This window comes from Tachysurus vachellii, chromosome 10, assembly GCF_030014155.1.
Source record: "Tachysurus vachellii isolate PV-2020 chromosome 10, HZAU_Pvac_v1, whole genome shotgun sequence".
NCBI classification, from domain to species: Eukaryota; Metazoa; Chordata; class Actinopteri; order Siluriformes; family Bagridae; genus Tachysurus; species Tachysurus vachellii.
Window position 1 is genome coordinate 4,399,420 of NC_083469.1, and position 13,508 is coordinate 4,412,927.

General features: G+C 38.3%; 1 pseudogene; it reads right to left on the bottom strand.

Moving 5' to 3' along the window:
• LOC132851980 (histone H2A-like) overlaps positions 1 to 10,064 on the bottom strand; it is a 92,185-nt pseudogene extending 82,121 nt beyond the window's left edge.
• Positions 10,065 to 13,508: the final 3,444 nt, after the last annotated feature.

Here is a 13,508-nt window from a genome sequence, read left to right on the forward strand (position 1 = left end):
TTATCTACAACGTTAATCGGCGGAAAGCCGCAAAGACGGCAACCAAAAGCAGTGAAATGTCACTATTCTTATTACCAGAGTTGTAGCACAAACAAAATATTAATGCAAACAATCCATTCAATGCTAAATAAAAATAACATTTAATGATTTGGTCTTTGTCTTGTGAATATTTTTATTAATGACTGCATTCATTGGACACACTGTTTGTAGAGAATGCACACACACATGAACTGATTTGATTCAAGACTGGCATCATTACATCATGCATAAAATTTTGGTGTCCACTTTGCCATTTAATAATCCCATAACTTTTGGCTTAAAATGTAGTCATATAATATATAATATAAAATTCTCACTGAGGGCTAAAACCCCCTAAAGATGAAATCCTAGAACCGCCCCTGCTCTTATGCCTACCGAAAAATCACTGAAATTTTACTTTTTACTTTTACTTCAAATACTTAAGTACATTAAATATCAGATACTTTAAGACTTTTACTTGAGTAATATTCTAAAAGACTTTCACTTCTACCAAAGTCTTTTTCTAGTACGATACTTGTACTTTTACTCAAGTATTGCTTTCTAGTACTTTATAAAACACTGGAGACGAGCACATGAGACATGATCAAAGCCATTCACAACACTATCCCAACACCCGTCCCCAAGCTGAGGTCCCAGTTCGCCCTCCCAAGCAGCCTTTGTTTTGGAGGTAGATTGGTCACAGAAATCCAGAATATGTTTATAAATCTCAGAGACAGCACCTTTTGGAGACCAGAATGGACTAAGAGAGTAGTCGTGTAAATTGGAATGCGTCTACTCGCCCCATGACCAAACAATCCCAATCTTATCTGCTTTCGGCTCCCCTCAACCAGCACTGGCCTCGGCCAAGGCCGCTGTTGGAACAACAATTCCCCTGGAAGAGCACTGCAGCTAGACGCTCTTGCGTTCCTTCCCCCACTTCTACAGACACCTGCTGATTGTTGACTCTCTTTGGGACCTAATCAAGGTTGTCTCCATGGCAATTTGCTGTGTATCGCTATGACAATCTTGCGGACTGAGGCACACCAAGATTTGATGCCGGGAGCAACGACTCTCCAGGCCTACACTTACATACATACACACACGCACACACACACACGCACACACACACACACACACATATATAAAGATATGCACTCACCCCCCACCCCCCATCCCACGCCTTCGCCGCTTTGTACCGCCAGTCTGACAAGCGGGTCTGTGACCAGCGCCGAAGATAAAGGCCGCAGGACCTGATGGCTGCTTGCCTGTGCTGGATTACCTCCACCCCCCCACTCCCCTCCCCTGTTGCAAGTCATGTGTTTATGGCGTACTGTTTATGTGCTTATGTTGCTGAGGTGTTTTTTTCTTGTTCCCACACTGTACTCCCCACCGGAGCATAGTCTGGGGGTTGTTGTTTTTTTCTCCTCCCTTCCCTCATGTTATGCTGTATTTCTTTTCAATCCCCTGTCTTCCTGTCCTGTCCTCCCCTTGTATTGTATGTATTGTATGTATGGGCAGGTTGATGGCTAATTTCGCTGGTACCTGTGACCAGTGACAATAAAGGCTACTACTACTACTACTACTACTACTACTACTACTACTACCTTTCCTTGTGATTTATACGTAAGCAACCCTTCCCATTATTGGAGAGGTGGCGCTGAGGGAAAGCCAGGAAAACTTTTTTGAACAAAATGCCTAACTTGAAAATGTCTAAAGAGGTGGCTGGCAGGTAGCCCATACAATGATGACAAATTAGCAAAACTGTTAAAAAAATCCTTCTGTGTAAAAGTCAAGAAAACAGCGTATACCTTTGCTATACCAAACTGAGAAAAAAGAATCCAGACATGAAGGGGGGAAAAGATGATTGCTACATAACGGACCTAAAGGAGAAGCAGTTACAAACTTGAAACGTTTCCTAAATTGATACCAGATTTTTAGCGTATTAAACACAACAGAATTTTTAACATATAAAGAAGTTTTAATTGGAAGAGGAGTATATAAGAGCAGGTATGGAGGATGAGGAAGAACATGACTGAGCTTCTAACTTACACCATGCTAAATGAGGTGACTCCACCCAGCACCGTATCTTATGGATGTGTGCTGCCCAGTAATATAACTGAAAATTTGGTAGTGCCAGACCACCGCTAGACTTACATCTCTCGAGTAATGAATTACGCACCGTGGGACATCCCCCAGACCAAATGAAAGCATTAATCGTTTTATCTAATCAAAGAAATGTTTAGGTAAGAACAACGGGATTGTTAGAAATAAAAAAAGAAATTTAGGCAGAACATTCATTTTGATAGCATTAATCTTCCCAATCAGAGACAAAGGCAGACTATTCCATCTATGAAGGTCAGACTTCATTTTAGTTACGAGTGGAGTAAAATCCACAGAAAAAAGTCCTGAAAATGTACGTGTCACATTAACACCAAGGTAACTAAATCCAGTGGGACTGATTTTGAAGGGCATGTCCAGATGCTTAAGTTGCAAAGCAGTTGTGTTAATTGGATAACATTCACTCTTCTGAAAATTTAATTTATATCCAGAAAAGGATCTGAATGTATCGAGAGTGGACAAGATACCAGGTAGACCAGATACAGGGTCAGATACATAGAGCAACAAATCATCTGCATACAACGATAGTCTGTGTTCAATGCCGTCCCTAGTGACGCCTTTAAATGAAGTAGAGGATCGTAATGAAATGGCCAATGGCTCAATGGCTAAGGCAAATAAAGATGGAGAGAGAGAGGGCAGCCCTGACGTGTCCCACGTTTCAATGGAAAATACTCTGAGCGCACATTGTTTGAATACTGGCTTGAGGTGATGTTATATAGTAATTTCACCCAACTAATAAATTTATTAACAAAACCAAATTTTTTTAATACAGCAAATAAATACTCCCACTCTACCCTATCAAATGCTTTTTCGGCATCCATTGAAATCACAATCTCAGGTACCATTTTGGAATGTACTGTATGAATAATATTTAAATGAGTGCGAGTATTAAAAAATAAATGACGTCTCTTAATAAAACCATTTTGCTCCTCAGAAATAATGCTGGGCAACACTCTCTCTAGACGCAGAGCTATAGTTTTTGCCAGAACTTTAACATCAGCATTTAACCCTCAGGGGTCGAACGACGCACCGGAGCGTCTTTGGCGCATTTTTTCCTCTTCAACGTGAAGTCCACTTAAAATACTCCGTCATTCATAGTCATACACATACATGTAATACATCATTCGAAACTGTGAAGTGTCTACTTTTATTTGAGTGCCTTCATATTAACAACAAAACGCTGTGCTTTTGGCAAATAAAGAAAATAACCAGGTTGTGCATTCAGACATCTTGCCCTTCTTCCTGAAAAACATTACAAACATGAACTGATAACTCCGCCAATACTTATCACACGAACATGATACATATGTCTAATGATATAATTTCTGAAGAGTAAGTTTTACTTACATTTGTTGAAATCTTGTGTGATGTAAAATTATATATACTGTATTGTATACAGACTATTTGCAAGCAGATATTAAGAGTGACTTTATAGAAACGTCTCGTAATTGGCAACTTTTATTTACCTTAAAATGTTAGTTCTTATTAAGCTGAATGCTGATTAATGTACTGTGAATATACAATATGTTATATAGCAATATCACTATTTAGAATCAGTGTTGTATAAAGTACTAGAAAGCAATACTTGAGTAAAAGTACAAGTATTGTACTAGAAAAAGACTTTGGTAGAAGTGAAAGTCACCTTTTAGAATATTACTCAAGTAAAAGTCTTAAAGTATCTGATATTTACTGTACTTAAGTATCAAAAGTAATTTTCTGATATTTAATGTACTTAAGTATTTGAAGTAAAAGTAAAAAGTAAAATTTCAGTGATTTTCAGTAGGCATAAGATCAGGGGCGGTTCTAGGATTTCATCTTTAGGGGGTTTTAGCCCTCAGTGAGAATTTAAAACAAGAAGGGTTTTATATTATTATATGACTACATAGTAAGCCAAAAGTTATGGTATTATTAAATGGAAAAAGTGGACACCAAAATTTTATGCATGATGTAATGATGCTAGTCTTGAATCAGATCAGTTCATCTATGTGTGCATTCTCTACAAACAGTGTGTCCAATGAATGCAGTCATTAATAAAATAAATATTCACAAGACAAAGACCAAATCAATAAATGTTATTTTTATTTAGTATTGATATTGGATTAATATTTTGTTTGTGCTATCATCTCTGGTAATAAGAATAGAGGTTGCTTTTGGTTGCCGCCGTTATAGATAAATGCCTCCAGCTCTGACTGCGCGTGCACGCTGCGCGTGTCTGTGCTTCTCCATAGAGCGTGCGGACGTGCAGCGATTTGTGCGGACGTGCGTAATGCAATCTAGGAGCAGTGATTCACCAAACCTCCCTTACTGCAGTCGCACACATTTCTTCTGATTTTATTTTGTAGTAACGAGTAACGAAGATGCTTATTGGAAATATAACGGAGTAAAAGTATACATTTTATCTAGGAAATGTAGTGGAGTAAAAGTGAAAGTTGACATAAATTTAAATAGCAAAGTAAAGTACAGATACGTGAAATTTTTACTTAAGTACAGTAACAAAGTATTTTTACTTCGTTACATTACAACACTGTTTAGAATATATTTTGACTAGTGTTTATGCCTCAACTAGTCTTGTTTACGTGACTATCTGTTCGGGTGTAAATGTATCGATGAGCTGTAAATGTGCCCGGAGGTATGTCATGTGTTCATGTTTAGCCATAAATATGTCCGGTAATGGCCCGTTAACAAACATATACAGCGCATCTCTGTACCCAATTATTTTATCTCAGCTATGCTTAACTGCCTTAGTTATTGCTTTATAAGTTTGTTACTGTGGAGAATACATTATATTAATTATTAAAAACTTTTGTAGGAATGTGGCTGCATCACTCTTGTCTTCACCTGCACTGGCTGCAACACTTTCACCTTCGTTTGATGCTCGCACGGGGGCACGCAGCAACGAGAACAATAAGGAGTACGTCCACATGTAACCATTGTTTTTTATTATGCGTGCAGAATATTTGTATTACTGATGTGGAAAATACATTATATTAATTGTGTTGCTTTGTACTTTGAAAATACATGATACTAATTATGATATTTTTTTAGGAATGTGGCTGCAACATGTTCGCCTTCGTCTGATACTCGCACGAGGGCACGCAGCAACGCGAGCGACATTCAGCCAGTGTAAGGCACGTTTACCCTTTTTTATGTTCTCAGTATTAGTAATACTGGTGTGTTGCTTTGTACTTTGCAAATACATGATACCACATAAAGTTGGATCTTTAGCACTCTTCAAAAGAAGAGCTATCGAAGCTTGGGTCATAGTAGTTGGGAGCAAACCATTTTCCAAGGATTCATTAAACACTGACAGAAGTAGAGGTGCTAATTTATTAACACATTTTTTGAAGAACTCAATAGGACACCCATCAGGTCCCGGGGCTTTATTGGACTGCATCGCTTTAATCAAGAATTTTATTTCTTCAAGGGAGAGTGGGGCATCTAGTTCTTGTACACGGTCAGAATCAATGGTTGGGTTTTTAAGGTTGTCTAAAAACCGATCCATAATAGTAGTATCGGCCGGAAATTCAGATTTATACAAAGAGGTATAAAACGATTTGAACGTGGCATTAATTTCTACTGGGTCTGTAACAATTACATTATTATTAATTTTAGGTATCAAACGTGAGGCAGATTGACGTTTCAATTGGTGAGCCAGTAGTCGATTCGCTTTATCCCCATGTTCATAGTAAGTGCTGCATGTCTGCAATAACAATCGCTCTACTTCCCTAGTGGAGATAAGATCAAATTCTGTCTTAAGGTTAAGACATTTCTTAAACAGTTCTGGGGAGGGATTGGATGCACACTCTTGGTCAAGGATACCAATAGCAGAAGTGAGTTCTGTAAGCTTGGCCTTATGTTTTTTATTATAATGAGCCATTTGAAACGGCTTAATTCCGACATAGTGTTTTTGCAAGAAACTCATCTCAAATCTAAAGATCATTGTAGGCTGCATGCTTCTTGGATAGGGCATGTCTTTCATTCTAACTTTAAATCAAGAAGAGTTGCTATCTTGATCAGTAAAAATATTCAGTTTCTACAGTACCTACCGATGTTATTGCTGATAGAAATGGCAGATACCCTATGGTTGTAGGCATGTTAATGACAAACAAAGGTGCTGCTGGTAAATGTCTATGCACCCAACTTTGATGATGTTGAATTCACCAACAGATTACTTAGTAACATACCTCATGGGGATGTGGTAGCTCAGTGGTTGAGGCGTTCGACTACTGATCATTGGTCATTGGTTCGAATCCCAGGTCCACCAAGTTGCCACTGCAGGGCCCCTGAGCAAGGCCCTTAACCCTCAATTGCTCAGGTGTATAAACTGGAAAAAAAAAAATGTAAGTCACTCTGGATAAGAGTGTCTGCTAAATGCTGTAAATGTAAATGTAAAATTTAAATTCTCATGGAGTATTTGAATTGTGTACTTGACCCAGTGCTAGATAGATCTAGTTCACGACCAATATCTCAGTCAGCTATGTCAAAATCTTTTTCTGACTTTATGAGAATGGGTCATAAATGGGTCAGAATGGGTTGGTTGACCCTTGGGGAGTTCGTATTCCTTTAATTAAAAAATTCTCCTTTTTCTCTCAGGTTCACCAATTATACTCAAGAATAGATTATTTCTTCATAGACAACAGCTTGAACTCGTCTGTTGCTGCCGTTGATTATTCAAGTATTTTAATATCAGATCATGCACCACTATTTCTGGATATTCATCTGTCCACACAGAGATCTACTCCCCCACTTTGGAGATTTAATTCTCTATTGTTGGCAGATAACAAATTTTGTGAATTTCTGGCTAATTCTATTGATGAGTTTCTCCTTTTTAATCAGAACGAACTTACATCATCATCTTTACTTTGGGAGTCAATTAAGGCTTTCCTTAGGGGCAGATTATTTCATACTCATTCATTCATTCATCTTCTACCGCTTATCCGAACTACCTCGGGTCACGGGGAGCCTGTGCCTATCTCAGGCGTCATCGGGCATCAAGGCAGGATACACCCTGGACGGAGTGCCAACCCATCGCAGGGCACACACACTCTCATTCACTCACACAATCACACACTAGGGACAATTTTCCAGAGATGCCAATCAACCTACCATGCATGTCTTTGGACCGGGGGAGGAAACCGGAGTACCCGGAGGAAACCCCCCGAGGCACGGGGAGAACATGCAAACTCCACACACACAAGGCGGAGGCGGGAATCGAACCCCCAACCCTGGAGGTGTGAGGCGAACATGCTAAACACTAAGCCACCGAGCCCCCGATTATAATAGTTAATTATTCTAATATTATGTTTCTCTGCAAATATCTCTATAACCACCAATTCAAATTCTGCAGTCTCATTAATAACTCTGTATTCTAATTCATTTTTTATAAAAGTTGCCACTCCACCTCCATTACCTGCCTTTCTATCTTTCCTAACAATTTGATACCCTTGCAGAACAAAGAGCACTTTGTTCTGCAAAAGAGGGTTAATTTTGAATTTAACCATGTTTCTTGTAGACAAATTATGCTTGGTTTCTCATCTAATTGATCTATAAACTTTTTAAATTCTGATCCATTTGCATTAAGACTTCTGGCATTCTATTGAAGAATTGTTAAAACCATTATTGTTATTAAGAACTTCCACGTGCTGTTTGAGTACTTGATTGAGTCTTTAGCATGTCGTTTATTTTTTCCAAAGTAACTCCTGTTACTTCCAAGTATCTCTCACCTGCCCTTATTATGATTTTAATTATCTCTGTTCTGCTTTCTGTTTGAGCAGAACAGTGTACCACTTCAGCCATAAATGAAACAAATTCCAATTTCCCAATCACCAAAATATCCTCTTTTGCCTTACTATGATCACAAGTACTTCCCGACCGTTCTTGAACTTTTGCTCCTTTTGTTTTGTTTTTTGTGCTGCTTCAGCATAAGTTAACCCTTCAGATATTCTTACATTTTGAATTTTCACAGCCTGTTTGTGAGAAATACATCCCCCAAAGCCAGCACTATGCTCACCTCCACAATTACAGCATTTTGCCTTTACTCCTTCGCCACATTTACCATATTCATGGTCACCCCCACATCTCGCACAATGTTGATTTCCTCTGCAAACAGCACTAACATGTCCATACTTCTGGCACTTGAAGCTAAGCGGAGGAGGCATGTAAGGTCTTATTGGATAAATAACATATCCTATTTTTACCCTCTCTGGAATTCTTTCCTCATCAAACTGAAGCATTACTGATAGACTATCCTTCCTTTCTTTATTTTTCACATACTGAAGCCATTTTGCTCCAACTACCTTCCCTCCTTCAACACAACTTTTAATTTTATCTGTACCCATATCAGTAGGAATTCCAGTTATTACTCCTCTAATCCAAGGTTTAGATTTCATCAATGTGCATGACACCGAGAGTCCAAGCATCGAGGTTATACTTAAAGCCTTCTTTTGTTGTTTTTCATCTTTACACATAATAATCAGGTTACCATCTCTCAGAGTCTTTGCACTGTGGATTACTCCTAAAGCTTTATTAAGAGATTTTGTCAGTTTAATTGGGTTTATTGTCATACCTGATTCTGCAAATTTCATCATGACTTTATTTTCTTCTATGTTTTTCATCTTCCATTTCCGGATCACTACCAGAGCTACCGTCATTTCCTGCCATCAGTGCTCCAGTCACAGTCCAGTGTTGCCAAACCGCCTCCTCAGCGTCTAGCGAGCGTCGGTCAAAATCTGTTTGACGAGTTCAATCGACCTCCGAGCCTGTGATCTGCTCGACTCAGACCCCCCCCTTCTTCTTCTGCTTCCTCTTTATATAATTGATTAGTAATGTTGTCGTCGATATGGGGGCAGGATCAGGGCAGGCTAGGGCAGGCAGGAAACTCTGGCCTGGAATCAACCTGCACACAGACATGTACAATAACAGAATACAATACCCTATTTTCACGGGTTGTAACACTGACAAAAAAAAATAAAAAATTATATGCTCAGAAGAATATTAAAAGGTGCCCTTCCACACAAAACCGTTTTTGCTTGTATTTTTTGATATGAGTTAGGTCCATATGTGTTTGTGTTGTGTCGGGAATGTGAAAATGAACCGCTACCTCCCCGGTCAGTTTCAGCCACTGAAAACAAATTAGCGGAGAAATCAGGTCAATTAGAAAAGCTGCTCAGTGTGACGTGGAATTGATCAAGCTCATTACTATTCATGAGCTCTCCCACTTGAGACCACGCCCACAGAATTCGTGTAACTCAGTGAGCTTCCTATACAGCAATTTATTTAACAATATTTAATTTAATATTTTAATTGAATTTAATAGCAATTTAACCTATTCCTATTTCACATACAGTAGATAATGTCATGATTTCGAGTCATGCGATTGCGAGTAAATCAGAACGTGATTGGTTGGAGGTAGACCGTGCCACGATTGGTCAGCGCCACGAGACCGTTGTCCGATTGGCTGGAGTAGACGGTGGGCGGAGTCCACCTATTTGTGGATTCTTGTGCACGTCTTGACGTTAGAAATGTTTCAAATCCACAAATGCACAGAACGCGATCCACAAATGAGCAGGAAGCCATTCACAAATAAATACAATTAAATATATATATTTATAAATATTTTTTTATTTGCAAATCCCATTTTATTTATTTGTGAATTTCATAAAATGTTTGTGAAACGCTTTATATTTGTGGATTTAAAAAATATTTGTGAAACTCTTTATATTTATTTGTGGATCATAGTATATTTATTCAGAATAACGAAACAATTCTGACCCCATAGGCGGCCAAGTAAACCGGAGCGCCGGCACCGACGTGCTGGGGGTAATTACCTTTACGCAGAAGCCTGTGCACACGACCCACGGGGAACTGCAGTCCGGCCCTGGATGAACGAGTCTTGGCAAAAGTCCGCCAGTTTTGCCTCTTCCGCTCATCTTGTAGTTCAGATACGTTCTAAGAACAACACCGAAATAACAGCGCTGTTCTTCTGGCACTCTGTGGTATAACCAACACGTCAACTCTTATTGGCTAAGATCCTTGTAACGGAAGAACCAATCCGAAACACGCCGTAGAATTCCAGCATCAGTCCATCATTCTATTGTACACCACACGCCCCTCCCACTCCCGTGTGTGACACTGTGTGTGTGTGTGTGTGTGTGTGTGTGTGTGAGAGAGAGAGAGAGAGAAAATGAAAAAAAAAAAAGACTAAATGCATATCATTGTAGAGAGAAAATATTTTGTCAACTGATTTATAATCAGTAGCTTGATTATTCAAGCTTTACTCAAGATTTGATCTCTCTCTCTCTGTGTCTCTCTCTTTCTCTCTCTCTCTCTCAGCTAATAGTAGAATAAACGAGTGTAGGCCTTAAAAGTAAGCATGAGAACGTTGTAGACTCAACCCGGCCGTAGCCGAATGACTGCGCTTCCGAGACACAGTGACAGTGTGTTTTCTCATGGCGTTTCTCGGCGAAAATACGACGCTGCCGACAAGATCCCGAGCGTTCATCAACATGTTTGTTGAGCAGGGACTTTGTTGGTCGCTACGAGCTCGCGTCGGGTCTCGGGAAGAGGAACAATGTCGTGCAGCGAGCACAAAAGTGTACGGCGCGTCTGGGGCTAAAAAATCACTAGATCTCATCTCTGAACGAGCTCTTATATGAAACGTCACTTCAAATGTTTACTCACAGTTCATGTTAAAGTCTGTAATCCACCTGAATTGACAGTTCAGTTTATCAGTTCAGTCACCAGTATATATATATATATATATATACACACACACACAGAGAGAGAGAGAGAGAGAGAGAGAGAGAGAGAGAGAGAGAATGGTGATTGGAAGGAACAGATTGATCTTTTGTCCTTTACATGGCTTCTACTCAGGAGGGCTGCTTCTTTAGTGTCGTTTCATATAACAGTGAAGTCCTTTGGGGAGTTTTAATTTTTGTTGTTTTTTTCCCACCCTTAAAATTATCAAAAAGCATCATAGGGTCTGGTGTCTATTATATTTAATAAAAATCACATTCAATAACCTATAAACAAATATAATGAATTTACTGACAGTCACTATAACTAATGTATTGTGATTTAGTCATAAAAGTCTTAATCTGTCCTTATTCTTATCCTAACATCCCCATGTTTGTTCTGCTCCTCCACAGTCACCTGGTTTGAAGTTCAGGACTTAAGACTTATATCTTAGACCTTATAATCTCAGAACACTGACTTTTTCCTTGCGACACACATCCACTAGATGGCGACATCTGACCGCACTAAGTGAACCACACAATGTGCTGCATCTGTTACTGCTCTCTTTCAGTAAACTTTTATCCTCAACATTAGTGTGCAGAATATTTCACGTCAACAAGGTATGATATTACTGTACAATATTTAATCTGACTACATCCATGTGATGTTACCCGATGTCTTCAGAAAGGAAGACTTTATTTGTTTTCTGAGAGAGATATTGTGGTGTCCACCTTACAGAGAATACAGGAGGACAAGGTATTGAACCAAACTAAATGACCTATTTAATTTAAAAGGACAATGAGAATTGTTTAGGGGAAGTGGCCAATTAAACTCACAAAACATAACGGGAGAGAGAGAGAGTCCTGAAAAATGGTTAGCCAAAGAGAGTGACAGACGTCGTAACCCAAAGACATCATCAAACAGAAGACGGTTGTAATTTGTATATAAGGAAAGGTTAAAGGGACCATGATAAGAAGAAACAGTGAAGAACAGCTTAATTAAGCTTGTGTTAATGTTTGGTTTATCTTCTAGTTCACCTTCTAAAACTTGCACATTTAACTCCTTTAGATGTGTGTATGTCTATTTATCATTATCTCTGGAGCTTTTATCTATAGCTTTTTTTATGGATACACATTTATGGCTTAAATGCTGGCTAGACATCAGCAATGCAAGAATGTAAAATTAACAGTGAATAATAATGTGCAGTTCACGTGTATAGCATCAGAAGATATGGAATAATAACTTAAATAAAATAAAACACAAGGATTATTCACATTAGTCACAAAAAGACATCATTGCTATAATTTTGTGCAACTATACAGATAATCTTTTGTACCTCAAGTAATATAATATCCAAACTCATACCGAGCTGGATTTAATGGATGTCTGTATAAAATTGTGATAATGTGGCCAAACAAAGGAAGCAAAAAACAGTGTAAAATGTATACACGGTGTGTAAAAATCATTTTAGGATATTTTCCAAGGATTTTCATTCATTTTCTGAATTTTACACATCTAAGGGGAACTTTTTGGTGGACCCAGAGCTTTAGTGAGACAGTGAAAAGGAACTGAGTGAAAAGGTTTAATCAAGTTAAAATGAAACATAATTAGAATAGTGATAAAAAGCATGTCGAACCATGTGGGCATTGTAACCATTGTGAGTTTTTTTTAATCACAATTCTGGAGAAACACAAATAGTTGAAGGTTACTATTATTATTATTATTTTATTTTTTCCTTTTTACCCTGTGCTACTTTTGCACATTTTAGAATATTGCTTCTATTACTACTACCATCAACAACAAGAAAAAAACTAATATAAAAGCAATAAATGACAATTAAAACTTTAAGCAGCTAAGTCTACACTTGAAGCAGCTGAGGGTTGCTGGACGGTGTATGTTTGTACGCGCTCATTTGGCTTTCATCAACTTACATTAAATCAATGTCCACTCACCATTCAATGCTCAGAGTATCCATTTTATTTAATGTGTTGGGTTGCATGGTTGTTAACAGCATTGCCTCGTGATACAGTCAAAAAACTGTGTGCGCACCTTTCTGCAGCAACACCTGTCAAGGAAGTTTCCTACCTATATACCCTGATTTATAGAACAGTGGCCCCTAGTGGACACCTTTACAAAGACAAATGGCTCTTACAAAAACTTACTGTTATGAATACTATTTGATCTTATAAGTTGTTGGCTAAATTTCAAAATTGCAACAATACATTTAGTTCTTGACTGATAATCTTTCAAACTAGATTACAATTTTCATATATAGTTAGGTCCATATATATTTGGACACAGGCACAATTTTAGTTTATTTTTTTTTTTTTTAAGTATTTACCAAAACATATCCAAGCTATAGTTGTATAGGTATAGTGGGCAGAAAGTCTCTCAGCTTTAATTTGAGGGTATTTAAATCCAAATTGGAGGAAGGGATTAGGAATTACAGCTCTTGAGAGTAGCCAGCCCACTTTTTCAAGTGACCAAAAGTAATTTTGGACAGTTGAATCAGAAGCTGTTTCATAGACAGTTGTAGGCTTTTCCTTCATTATTTCTTCATCAATTAAGCAGGTAAAAGGTCTGGAGTTGATTCCAAGTGTGGTATTTGCACTTGGAATCTGTTGCTGTGAACCTACATC